This window comes from Apostichopus japonicus, chromosome 17 (genome assembly GCF_037975245.1).
Source record: "Apostichopus japonicus isolate 1M-3 chromosome 17, ASM3797524v1, whole genome shotgun sequence".
Taxonomy (NCBI): Eukaryota; Metazoa; Echinodermata; class Holothuroidea; order Aspidochirotida; family Stichopodidae; genus Apostichopus; species Apostichopus japonicus.
The window spans coordinates 33,478,460-33,493,365 of NC_092577.1; the positions used below are offsets into that span (position 1 = coordinate 33,478,460).

General features: G+C 36.8%; 1 protein-coding gene across 4 annotated transcripts in view; it reads left to right on the top strand.

The window, feature by feature from the left end:
* The first annotated feature begins 2,338 nt into the window (after positions 1 to 2,338).
* LOC139984272 (uncharacterized) overlaps positions 2,339 to 14,906 on the top strand; it is a 57,249-nt gene continuing 44,681 nt past the window's right edge. For 3 of the 4 annotated variants that reach the window (XM_071998111.1, XM_071998113.1, XM_071998114.1), the window contains exon 1: positions 2,367 to 2,611. The gene's annotated coding sequence lies outside the window, so the exon portion shown is untranslated. The other variant, XM_071998112.1, reaches the window with a different exon arrangement.

Genomic DNA, 14,906 nt, shown 5'->3' on the forward strand with positions numbered 1-14,906 from the left:
GAGAGAGACAATAGTGGTACTGTAAATGTTTTTGTATAGCTATTCCGGCAGTTTCAAGATATTCAGCTCTGGAACGCTCCTTTTTGCTAAATTAATGATGACGACACTTAATTGCTCAGTTATTCCATTGTCAGTTTATTAATTCTAATAATAACCCAGCCAAGATAGGCAATTTGCTATATGTATCAGTAACTGTAAGCATGATAGCTCTCGGTCATAGAAATGGGATAAATATATTTCATTTTAGAGAAGCACGGATAAATGTATGAAGTAAAAGATAAACAGCGCCAACTTCAGTCTCTCCCTGCTCTACCTTTTACAGCCATGATTGTTTGTTTGTTTATTTATTTATTTGTTTATCACAATTTACAATGTGAAGGGAAGTCTCCAATAAGCCTGCAAGTAGAAGACTCCCCAAAACGGAAAAAAAACTGAAGAATAGGAAAAGAAAAGCAAAAGTTAAGAGCAGTATCTACCATATGAAATAATTTAAATTATGCATAATGAAAGCAATATATGCAATGAAATAGTATATGCAAATTATATGATAATTGTAAATTATATAATTGTATGCAAATTGTATGCAGATTATATTATTGTATGTAATTTGTTCCAAATTGCAGCCATGATGAATGATATTGGGGAGGGGTGGTGGGGGGGGGGGTTGGCTCATGGTTTTAATATTGACCTGTCTTTTAGTCATGTGAAAGTGTCATAAGAGTACAGCACCCAGCAAAATTCATATCAGGTACAACTATATTCAAATGCTGTCAAATATTCGTTACAATATATAATTAAGGAAACATAATTGTGTGCAGTTAGGCCTAATTATAGACCAAAATTATCTTTTAAACATTCCTCATAATGCACCACTTGACATCTTAATTTTAACCTCTTTCCTAAGGGGGGGGGGGGCGGGGGTATCCTAACTCCCGGATCCGCATCTGGATAAATGTCTCTAATTGAAGTTTTAAAATGAGTGACCATTATTCGAATTTATAGCATATTTGTTAGGCAATATTGCTGACCATTAAAAAAAATGTGTGACTACAATGATTAAAATTATTGCATATTAAACAACGATTGGAGGAAAAAAAAAGTGAAATTCAAATTTCGGATTAATAACATTATATATTAATCATAAAAAACAAATAGAATTTTAGTCTTTTAGAATAGTTGGGCAAATTTACCATAATCAAACTCTTCGGAAAAACACATCAAGTTAGCATTTTTTTATGATACTTAATACAAGTAACATAAAAGTAGGCCTAATGACTTTTAATGAAGGCATTATATGCAGTGCCGCATAACGTATGCTTGTGCGTTTCTCTTCCTTACAAGTATATCTATATATAAGTTTATTAAAATGCTTATGTATAAGTGCTTCTTTGTTTCTCTAGTTTAAATGAATCTATTTTATTGCTGTTATTTCTATGTGGGTTTCACGTGAGGGGTATAAGGAGCTAAAACGTACCCACTTACTCCAGCCAATTCAATCCCCCTTCCCATGGGGACATACAGGCTCGCTGTTAACTTATTTCGGTTTTCATCTATATTCACTGTGACGAACACTTGGATCTTACGCGCATGGTATAGTCACCTTGTTTGATCCATTTATTTATTTTTTTGCCATCGATTGAAAAAAGTTAAGGTCTGTATTATTATTGTTAAGGCTTGGATAGAATGCATGTCTCGCATCTTTAGAACGTTCAAAGATTCTAAACATGCTAATCTAAGCTTTTCGAAAGAAGTACTTTTGTACCAAAAAAAAATTGTCACATCTTAATTCACTCCTCTCCCTAATTTCCCATGAAAATATATTTGTGCGTTTCTACTTGCCTTACCGTGTGTAGTACGAAAACAGAACACCTAGTCACCGACACCCCATTGTGAATACATATTTTCGTCGAGCAGAAAAAAAAAATATATAAGATAACTGCGGTTGTTTACCCTTACAATTTAGGTCAGTAAACATCGTTATATAAATACGTAAATGATAAGCGAATGTTTCCAAAGAACGCATGCGTTAAAGTTGTTTTTCTCCATCTGCAGGTGACCTTTAATGCCCTCAGAGTATGACGTTGAACGTTAGTCTTTAATTTTGTACAGTATTTACAGAAATGTATATATTTAAGCGTTTCAAACTATTTCTTGCATCAATAATTTTATAATAAGAATATTATTGTATTTGAAAAATATGTTTATTCGATTGTTTCCCAGAATTGAGTGCTTTATGATTTATAATCGATAATCTCATTTACGGTGTCATTGTATCTGGCAATATTGAAACATCTTTGTACTCTGTTACTTGAATCTGTCTCTGGTTGAAATTCTGTCGTCTGGCCAGCTCGACACGAGACGTAAGTTGTAAACAACACGGTGAATTCGGTACTGCGTACTTGACGGTACTTATAACAGGATCAGTGTCAGGCCTGGTATACAATTTCTATCGTTAATGTGCAATGTTATCACTGCCCCCTTTAGTTACATTGTCTGTTGAATGTCTGAACATCTAACCAAACATCTTTACTGTCAGGTTAAGTCACTATTATTCGAAGGAACCTACGAAACTAATTTTGATGGGGCAACAACAGCTGGATCAGTGTTCATGGTAAGTCAAACTGTGAAAGAGAAATAAAGTTAAATATGCAAAGCTCTTGTCCACTGTACATCATGGCATACCTTGACCGTGGTATGCCTTACCTATACTAGGCTAGATCAAGTTGGAACCTAATTTGCGGCTAGCGTAAGAACTAAGTAAACTACTGTAGCTTAGTTTTATGTATCAATCAAGAGTTACTAGGAGTTACTAGGACGACTCTGGAATATACGGTAAGTATTCCCGACATTTTAGTAATGCAAGGATAGGTCATAGGCCTACCCGAACTTCGGAGTGAAAGTATAAAATAACTTTTCTCGTTAGGCCTTGGCCTAACTTAGGCAAGAGAAAGCTAGCCGAATACAAGTTAGGCCACAGTTATCCTAAGGTAGGCCACAATTAGCCTAAGTTAGGGCTAATGTAAGATTCTTCATAAAAAATGTCTAGCCTAGCTGAGTTGTGAACTTGTGTGTTCATGATCACTTGAATTACAAATTTCATTGAATACTTAGGGTGTTGGGGGGGGGGGGGGTGGGGAAGTGCAGGAGTCAGTCTAATGTGCAATATGCTGAATTGGTGCCTTTGGCATCACCATACCATGTGGAAATCACAAATCATTGGTTTGAAAATGATTTTAGTTAAGGGGGGGGGTGGGGAGGAGGAGGGGGTTCTTTAGTTGAGGCAAAAGATTTAACCAAATAGGCCAATACATTCTCATTGCCAAAAGCATTCAAGATACAAAAGCCCTGATAAATAAGTTAACTGTCATGAAAAAAATTCACATTTGAGTAGAAGTGAATGCTCTTGATGTATTCAAATTGTTCTCTGAACATTGCGCACACATTGTGGATTGTTTTTTCATTGTTTGTATATTTGAAAATTGTTGGGTTGGTTGTCATCTCTTGTTTTTGCATGATATTGAAACTACATTGCATGAACTATAAACTCTTGCACAAAAGATAAGTGGAGTGGGATTGCTTCGATTTTCTGTGGCATCTGAGAAGTTGGTCTGATATTGGAGGAAAACAGAAACTAGTCACTAGGATGCAGTGGAAGTGAAGTGGTGGGTTCGTTGAGCAAGAATGGATGCAAACCATTTCATCCCTTCCTCATAATTTTGAATATTAATCCCAAAAGAGAATGTTTGGTAAATATTCAATGTTCAAGTGATAAACATGTAAACCACCGGAACCAGGCTTGTGTGTAATTTACTCACGCAACAAGTTAAAAAAAAAAACGAAGAAGAAGAAGAAGACGAAATGCAGAAGAAAACATATACAATTTAAGGATAGTTAATAAAGAAAAAAAAAACATCAGCCAGCTAGTGTAGAACTTTTCTATTAAGTTCACTCCCAGTCTTACCTGTCTCTGTCTTAAGTAAACATGTGCACTTTCCTATCTGCCTTAACTATATGATTGGAATGTTTTAGCACTGCGCCTCCACTTTTTGGGTCCAAATCTACAATCATAGTTTACCCTTATAATCTGTCTGGAATTCTCGATTATCTGAAAATGTGAACAATTGTAGGAAATCGTCAGATCTGGCAAACATGTTTGCAGAATACTTGGGTAAGGTTTCCCAACCTTGTATTGTTCATTGACTTTACAATATAACATGGAATGAATTTCAAACTAGTTTACTGTAAAGCTTCCTAACTGATTGGTCCGCGCAAGCAATAGCTGTAATCCTAGTTAATGCTCTTCACCTAGTCACAAAAGATATTCAATCAGAGTGAAATGATAAAATCAGACATGTTACAAGCTCAAAAGTTGGAACTGACAACTCTAAAAAATAATTAATAACATGTATAAAAATCGTACAAAACTAATTGGCTTCTGTCTTTATTCAGTTTAATAATATTATGCCGTTTCGTGAAGAGAGCGTGACGATATGGCCGAATGTTATGACTTCCTTCAGAACTATATCATATGGCGAACAGTAAAATCCAGCATACCCCTATAGTAACATTACCAATCTGAGAGTTTTATGTGCATGGCATACAGTAGCAAGTTTAAAAATTATTCTGACAGCTTTTATGTTTCTGTCATTTGAACAGGATATCCAATCAGATTAAAATGTGATTGAATCGTATGAAGCTGACAGAGCATAGATTCTCTCTCATTCGTTGGCTGATATATCCAAAACAAGTTCAGATGAAAAAAATTACTCTTAGGTCACTCTAAAACGGTACTGTAAGTGTTAGTGCAATTTTACCCCCCAAAGTACATATATTCTGGGCTTAATAAGTTCACAGAATTTGAAAATACAGTAGTTGAAGAACACCCTTTTGAATGGTTTGTGTAGCGTGACGTAAGATAGCAGAAAGTCAACGCTACCTAAAGATTAAATGTGTGTGCAAACAATTCCAACATATGTATTTAACCAATTTTTACATTAATAATAATCAAGATGAAAGGAAGTAGAGTACATGCAATCACTGCAGTGAATAATTTTAAGTGTTCAAAATTTTGTGCAGCAGGATCTGTCTCATATACAATAAGTACTATGCCTGCGTTATAGAAATTTAGAATAGCTACCTTCATCTTTGCCTGCGTTATACAACAGCTACCTTCATCTTTTGAACTTGTATTGCGACTCGACAATTTCGCATAGCATGCAGATACTGTGTAAACTCTGTATAAACTCTGACAATATAGTATATATGGTATTAACCAGTAGCAGTGCCTTTATTGGACCAGTTTTGTAGTCAACATAATAATGAAGCTATCATAATAAAAAACTTAGATTTTGAGCCCGACTGCCCTCCTGGATGGCCAGATGTCCGGCATTAAGACGGAACAGTTCGGCAATACAATGCACTGTCCTCCATGTGGTATGAGGTCTCTCATTGGACACATGTTCTGTACACTGTGTACAATACTGTACATGTGTGAGACATTTCTCATGAAAATCTATATATCTATCATTTAGCCTTTGAAGTAGATCCTGCTAGGATTGAAACGTCAGGCCAACTTACTTTTACACATTCTCCTACACAGGCTCTCTAGTGGATAAGCAGTTTGCTAACAGTTTTATTTTATTTTGAAAATCTATACAATCGGCATTCTGCATTATTTGCAGAATCATACAGAGCTCTACACATTTTTAGAGCTGCTGTACAATTCTATACTATATATCTATATACTATATATGTGAAGGTGTACAATAACATATGCATGCATTCACCGCAGTGAAAACAAGTACAATTTCATCTCAGTCTTGTATTTTGTTTTTTGTCAATTTTCTTATCAGCATTATTAATATTTTAATAATTGATTGTGTACATTTACAGGTATTAACATTGTAAAATATTTCTGCAGATCTGTTTTCCCCAAAGGCATGGAAACATGGTTCATATAGTAAACTAAAAGCCCCATGTCATCTTGTCATGTCATCTCCTCAAGTCATTTAAGCGTCCTCAGTTTTTGATATCGTCGTCGTGTCAGTGGTCACCCTTGCTCTGCAGATTCCTGTCTCTTCATCCAGTAGTTCAGATTCCAACTCTTTGTCAACCCTGTGATACCATCCCATACTTGTTCACCACTTCAGTATTAATTCTGTCATTCTTGTCTCACATGTACAGTACTGTATCTAGATAGCCACAGCTGACACTCTTGGGGGAAGAATTGGCCACAAAGATGTGTGAAATGTTTTGATTTTAATTTTAAAGAATGCATGCTATAAAAAGACTCTCAGGAGTTGGAGTACTGCATAGTGTACATGTATGTTACAGTATAGACACACACTGATACATTAAGAACCTACATAGTGACATGGCACCCTCCTCCTCTCCACAATTTTCCTACGTGGGAGGACAGGTACAGTACTGGGACATTGTACAAGACTGATGTGTACTGCCACCATATGAAAGACAAGTATGCAGTGTATGAGGAGAATCCCGAGGAAGATGCTAGCTTAGTTTCACTTCAGCAGTCTGACTGACTGACTAAAAGAAAGTAGAGAAAATCCTTCTTACCAAAAACACAAACTGAGATGAGATGGAAAAACCACAAATATGTTGGCTTCCTTTGTCCTTTAACCATCAAAAGGGTAGAGAGGCAAGACCTTGGAAAAAGTGCTCTCATTAAAAGTAAAACTTGATAAGGCTTTAAACAGCATGGGGTTTAGTTCAACTGGGAGAATACAATGAATTATTGTGTGTGTATATGTACAGTAGTTAATAATCCATCCAGTGTGTCCTGCTGTAGGATGGATGATATGTACAGGCTCTAACAGTAACTTCACACACACTGTGGGAATGTTACTTCACAGAAATCAAGTGACATTGCTATGGCTGACATGTTGGGAGACTGGGTCATGAACCTCTCACAATTTTGCCCTTCTCTTTTAATTCTCTTGATCGTCCTTGGCATTTACAGTACTACTGTTTGTTACAATTTGCTATCCTGGCAAAATCAGACTGTTGTACATTCAAAATTTTTGACTTTCTTTTGAGTTTGTAGAAAGTCATTGACAAAACACGACCATTGTATGAGTGATTGCGCCTTGATTAGACTAAGATGGCCAATCTTAACTTATTGGAAATACAGTACTAAAAGATGGTGTAGTGATTAATTGATATATTATTCCAACCTGCAGTGATAGGTTAATAAGTATTGAAAGTGATCTGATAGTTTGCCTGACTTGTGAACTGATCTTGATGATGATCTTGAGTTCATATGGGTTTTTGATCCGTGATCCGATAACACAATCGTCTTCAGACTGTGATCTGATGACGAGCGGGTGATCACATGTGAACACAACCAAAGTTACTGTATCTCTCAGTGATCGCCTAAAATGAAAACTGTATGGGACATTGAATGAAAAAATCCTATTTACTCATCAGAGCTCTTTCCCTTTGAAAGTAAACGTTGGCTTTCTGATTTTTTCATTGAACGAAAGTAAACGTTGGCTTTCTGATGTTTTCATTGTCCAAAATACAGACTTCTCACTCTGCCCTGAGCTGTTTTCGCATCCATGTCAAGTTGTGAACACACGTAATCTTTGCCTCAAGCTGTTGAACATCATTTTTTGCACATTGGCAAGTTAACCGGCAAACAAACAGCTGCGTATCTAGTCACTATCAGTTTTTAATCTTGTGTTTCTTTGATATCCAACCCTCTCACTCTCCCTCCCCTCCCGCCCCTCCTTTCATTCCTCCTTCCTCTCACTGCCCCTCTCACTGCCCCTCTCACTGCCCTCATCCTCCTTCCTGTTTTTGCCATGTAATCTTACCATGTAGATGTTTGTGATAGAAGGCTTGTGTAATGCATTTTGTTAATAAGATCTCCTCATGACTTTCATGAGGCCCATAGCAAGGGAAAGCATACATATGAAGCCATGTTTGTCTTCCTTCTTATTTCTCATTAGAAAAACATCTGTCATTGAAATTTAAGTTTATTAATTTATTGGCTTGCAGTTTCGCCATCGCAAAGTTTCTTCCTTTACTTTGTTTATGTTCTCTTGGTTTGAAACCATCCTCTGGTTTTTTTTGCAACTAATATGTTTTATTTTGATATATACAGTATATCCTACTTCCGAAAGATTCCTCAGTGAATGAATAATGATGCAGAGCTTTGACGTTTGGGGATTAGGTGTCGTCAATGAAACGTGGAATAATTCAATGAAATGAATGACTGTATTTCCAAAGTCAAGTGGATTTCACCCTACAGCAGCGGTTGAAGAGTTCACTCTCACAGGATTAGCAGGAAATGGGCAAGGTGTTTTTTTTTTGGTCATTGAAAACCTTCATCTGGATGGAAAATTTGAATTTGCATTTAATTGTGGTTTATATCCTTTAAAAGTGCTATAAAGCTTTTCTTTTTCTTCTCAACTTGTTTATTTTGATCATTTCTCTTGTGCTGTCAATAAAGGCCATTTAAGTTGTTTACAATCTAAGTGAATTTGAAAAGGAGATCAGAATATACGGAAATTAAGTAGCAACGGAGAATTATTATTAAAGTCAAGAAGGAATGAAAACTACGGTATGAAATATTTCCTGAAAGGGAATGAGGGCGGTATTGAAGAACTTAGCATGCATAGACCTGATGAATTCACTTTGGCTTCGGCTTTGAGTACGTTTCTGTATGCTGCCCTGTTGGATGAATCTATAAACCGTAAATAGTAGAAACAGACTTTGCGATCCGTGTTATGCTCATTGCCGACTTTGCAGTCCGCTGTCACCCTCACAATTTTACAAGGTCGGTAAGAGTGACTCCATAGTTTCCCCTTTCGGGAAACCAAAGATGAACGGAAAAATATAGACAACTTTTGAAAGAGCACAGAAATGGTTGGCTATATTAATATATGAAATGGGATTTTTATTAGGTTACTACAGGAATACAACTTACAAGGCCTACATATTCAATGCATATTGTACTCCCAAGAGTGCCAGTCAGAACCCGCCGTATATCGCACACACTTTTTGACAGCTCAGTAGCTTGCATAATATTTAGTAGCCTAGTGTACTACTTGAAGAAACAAACATACTTTCAGCTGTTTCGTTGCACACAGGTATAAACGAAAGAATAGAGCTGTGCAGATAGTGGACTAATAACAGAGCTATGAAAAACAGATCAAGCTCTATGAAGGTAAAATAGTTTCTCCTGTGAGACTTTATTCTCATAATAATACTCCTCAATTGGTTACATGTAACACACAAAAAAATGCAAGGGGGGATCAGGATTGTTTCTTCACCTCAGGAAGGTTACAAAGCTGACCCAGACGGAAGCGTCCACATTTGGGAAGAGTGGTGGATCAGTGCCAAACGAGAAAGCCTGAAACGGTGGTAGTAGTTTTTTGACGAATCAAAGAGATAGTATATTACAGTTCCTTGCTGTTGAGACTTGTGTCGTGAGACATGGCGAGGGCAAGTATTTAGTGGAGATCACCCCCCACCTCCACCCCCACCCCAGTGTTAACGCTACAAACTTGAAATTTAAGCTGTTTTCTGGCTAAATGTCAGTGATTTGTCAGTACATTAGAAAGAAAAAGGCCCTATCATTTTCTGCCAACTGGTACATGTATGTAAACTATAGTACTACTGTAAGCATGGGCGGCGATCATGGGGGGGGGGACAGGGAGACATGTTGCTAAGCGCCTGCACCCAAGCAAATGTCCCCCCCCCCCAATATTTGAAACAAATTGCCGCCCCTGACTGTAAGTCTACAACCACATAATGCCTACTGTATACGTACAGTAACTGATGTGTTTTATAATTCGGGAAAATGCAAAGTGCAAAACTTCATTTTTCATCAAGTAGATTTGTTATTCTGTTATCTAGCAGGTGTCTTTAAGTACTTCTGAAATTCTCTAGGTCTGAGCTTGCTCCCCCAAAAGAAGAATTCTCGATCATCGTCGTGGTGGGGTCTTATCCTGAATACACAAACGAATGTTTACACTTTTGTATCAGGTTGTCCTTGCCTTTTCAAATGCAAACAAGGCTGTGAAGGTGAAGGTAAAATAGTACTTGGAGAACCTTATGTACCATAATAGTAAAACTATCTACAGTGCTACTCAAGGGTTAGTTAGGACTGTAAAACGTAATTTGACAAGCTCAGATCCTCAAGCAAGTGACAATGTGATGTCATCATTCCACAGACGTTCACTGTAGTTTTCTTCACTGTCTTTATTTTTCTTCAATGATTTTAAATGTTATAGCAAATTTTATAGTTTTGGGATGTTTTTGAGTGTTTTAAGGGAAAAGGTATCATTCCTGTATCATTCATAGTTAGTTGACCTTTCTTTAATTGTGGCTTATTTTGCTGACCAGAGACCCCAGGTACATTTTAGTGACTTTTCCTGCTCTCCAGGCCCCCACAGAGGGCAAATCATGATGGAAGCATTAGCGGAGCGTCCATACAGTCAGGGGGGGCGGATGCCCCCCCTGACGGAAACGAATGGACTGCTGGCGCCCTTTTCAGCTCTTTACCACCTTTTACTTATTCGCGATTATTGACTTTTTTATTGCGCTCTCATCTACCTATTGACATTTTTCACATTTTGTTGGTGTAATTTTGCGATGACACCTATTTATTCTTCGTTTATATGCAAATTAGTCAGGCCCGGAAAGGGTAATTTCCGGCGATCTAGGGCGTATCTTTACTCAAAACATTTCTGTACGCTACACGCCAACCGTGGTGGTGCTTCGCTTAGATAGTGTCGAAAGCGCCCCTACAGACCATTCTCGCCCCTCTTGACCAATACCCTTAGCTCCGCCACTGGATGGAAGTGCCAGACAGTACAAATTATTATTATAAAGTACTATGCAATGTTTTTCTGTTAAAAAAACTTTTCTCTGTGGGCAACTGGGCATATATGAAAATGTTCAGGTGCTGTTGAAATTTCAGCATCGATTCGTTTATGGCACTGTATCCCATTCATATCCTAAATTGGTATTGAATTTTTGCTATCATCCTTCTTAAAAATTTGTAATTTCCCCCTAAGTTCACCTTTTTCAGGTTGTATTTGAAACCTTATAATGAGGGTATATCTAGTACAGTACTTGTGTATTTAGCATCTTAGCGCTGTATTTATCACCTCACTTGCCGAATTGACACTTTTATTTTGTAAATCTGCCAGGCCTCTAAATTGAGGTTATTTATTGGCTAAATGTCAGTTGATTTTGATGTTTGCCACAAAGAGGAAAATAAGAAATCATTGGCATTTTCTGCCAGTAGATATTTAACAATATATTGTTATATAGTGTTGTTTATATACATAACAAAACTATAGTAAATTCATGTATCATAAGACAGGTAACAAAAACATTACAACGATTTCTATGTATATCTAACAAAATAAGCCCAGTATTTTTGCTCACTAGTAGCAAATTTATTGGGCTGCTCCTACGATATGCCATAAGTGTACAGTACATTAGCTGATGTGTGCTGTACTCAAGAAATGCCAACTGGTAGGAACTTGATTTAATAAGATGTTTTTTTTATGCATATATGCATAGTTTAACAATTGGCTAAAGGTTTGAATTTCTAGGCCCGAAACACTGTCATCTCTCTCTGTCATTCATATAATTGTACTTTATTTGTTCCCACTTGGTAAAATTCTCTCAGATTGCATTCTCCCCTCTGCTGAAGTTGCGTACTTTACATTCACCAATTTTTCTAAACACCTTCAGTCAGCCCTTTAATAAACTTTACATGTTTGTGTTTGCATAGTTTCAAAATGTAGGTCTCCCTAATGTGACTTGCACTTTAGAAAGTATACAACACTTTTGCTCTGATATATCCTTGAAAAAAAGGAAAAAGGGTACTTTAATAGCATCTCATCAAGCTTGAATTGAAATTTCCCTGTTAGTACTTCAATGGAGAGTGTAACACCCACTTCCCAGAATAACTTGAAGATTGTGAGTGGTTGCCATGGTGATGTCCTCCTGGGAAGCCGTTATTATCGTACTAGTAAAGTGCCATCACCGTATACTTTGAGGTGAAAAGCCCTCCAGAGACTTTTGGCATTTATTTTGCAATTTTTTCAAGTCGTGGAAGCACTTGTACAGTAATTAATGATTTCCGAAAACAAGACGGTGAAGTTTTAAACCGAAACTTTCGTTTCATGGAATTAAACGTCCGAATAGTTCCATTTTAATTAAGGATAAGAAAAATTTAAAGAAATGTCTCAAATTGCCAATGGAACTTTACATAATTTGTGAGAGTATATATAATGGTGTTTGTTATAATGTAGTAAATTTTGTGCAGAAAACTGAGATTTGAACATTTGGTAAAGAATCATTGGCTATTAAGACTACATTCATTTTGATGAGTTTCCCCTGTTTTTCTTGTTTATATTTTAAATTTTTTTTTATTTAAAGTTGATTTCATCTGATACCTTCTTTCTGTATGCAGTTTTGTGTGTAATTTTATTTTCAAATTTTGTGTACAAGCTTTGAAGGCTCGGAAGTCTGTCTCTGATAAATTAATATGGTTCTTACCTTCAAATCTGTGTAGGTACATCTTTGCACTAATTATATACAGTACCAATGTGACCATTTTACAGAGCATTTTGTAATGCTGCAATGCCTGATAAATGATTCATTTTAACTTTTTATATTCTTTGCCCATCATATTATCGATGAAAATTCAGGTACAGTACAGTGGATTGCCACAAAAATTTAGTCTGTAAAGTGTAAACAATTATAAACTTATTTTGAGTTATATAGCTAAGGTACATGTTCCATGTTTTGATAATTTACTGGATGTTGAAAGCACCAATAATCTAGATGATTTCATAGATTAATTACACAGGTCTACCTCTTGTACCACTATTGAAGAAAGCAATGCATTATCAGTTTTTCATATTTTTTTACCAACTTCATAACAAATACCTCAAAAAATGTAGATTGTTCTTTGAAATTTTGTGAGGACAGATCTGGGTAGTCTATTGTGTTTGCAGACTTTGGAAGGTTCCTACAGTACTTTGAAGAGAGAGAAAAAAGCTCTTGCAAAATTGTTGATATTACAGTTCTGCAAAAAAGGCCATAGCCTTTTCACCTCCTTAGCTGTTTCATCTCCATTGTTCATCATTCTATTTTTATACTCATATTCCAATTTTAGTTGGCTGTCTATCCATTTTTAGTTTAGATGTGTCCTAAACTGTTTCTGTTTCTGTTCAGTTTGCCGTTATAGATGATCCTGCTAGGATCGAAATGTCAAAATTTCTACTTTGCAGTCGATGAAAGAATAAATACAGTAGTCACACCAATATTTTGGGGATAATCCCCATCCCACCACACCCCCTCCTTCCCTACTCTCCCACTCCTAAATAAACAATTTCAAAATGAAATATACAAGAGGATTAAGGAATGAAAGTAGTTTTTGAATATAACAGTTTGAACAATGAACACTCTCTAGACATTGCATTGGTGTTGTGGTTGCATTGGTGTTGTGGTTGCATTGGTGTTGTGGTTACAACATTACTAAACTATTTAGATCAGCTTAATGAAGCTGTTCTCACATTGTGAGAGGGTGCGTGATGTCATGTTGCCAGGAGATCTCTTAATGTTGGGATGCAGGTTATTTTCGGTAGGGTGTTTAGATTTAAGCCCAGCTGAACAGGAAGGAAGCTTACGGTTTTAGACACAGTGCCAACAGCTGTGAACAATTAATCAATTCTTGACATATGCATAACAATATTTTGGGGAATATCCCATCCCATCCCACCACTCCCCCCCCCCACCCCACTCTCCAACTCCTAAATAAACAATTTCAAAATGAAATATATTTAAGAGGATTAAGGAGAGAAATTAGATTTTAACAGTTTGAACAATGAACACTCTCTGGATATTGCATTGGTGTTGTGGTTGTATTGGTGTTGTGGTTGCATTGGTGTCATTGGTGCTACAACATTACTAAACTATTTAGATCAACTTATTGAAGCTGTTCTCACATTGTGAGAGGGTGAGGTAATGTCATGTTGCCAGGAGATCTCTTAACATTTGGATGCAGGTTATTTTTGGTAGGGTGTTTAGATTTAAGCCCAGCTGAACAGGAAGGAAGCTGAATGGTTTTAAACACCGTGCCAACAGCTGTGAACAATTAATCACTTCTTGACAGAATAGTGTACTGCAACATGAATGCATTGAAAGACAAAAAGAATTTAGAATTAAAACTTTGACAGCTTTCAGATACGGCTAGATCCAATGATGCCATGGTACATGCATGTGAGTACATATGACTAAATCCCAACACAGGTTTATGGTATTCATACTGTATGTGCCTCCATACTCACACAAGCAAATTATTCTAGCATACTGTAGTTGCCTGTACTCATACTGTGGTTGCCTGTACTCATACTGTTGATGTCTGTACTCATAGTGTGGATGCTTGTACTCATACTGTAGTTGCCCGTACCCACAGTGTAGTTGCCTGTACTCATACTGTAGTTGCCTGTACACATCCTGTTGTTGCTTGTACACATCCTGTCGTTGCCTGTACTCATACTGTAGTTGCCTGTACTCATACTGTGGTTGCCTGTACTCATACTGTTGTTGCCTATACTCATATTGTAGTTGCCTGTACTCATACTGTTGTTGCCTGTACTCATACTGTAGTTGCCTGTACTCATACTGTAGTTGCCTGTACTCATACTGTAGTTGCCTGTACTCATACTGTAGTTGCCTGTACTCATATTGTAGTTGCCTGTACTCATACTGTTGTTGCCTGTACTCATACTGTAGTTGCCTGTACTCATACTGTAGTTGCCTGTACTCATACTGTAGTTGCCTGTACTCATACTGTAGTTGCCTGTACTCATACTGTAGTTGCCTGTACTCATACTGTAGTTGCCTGTACTCAT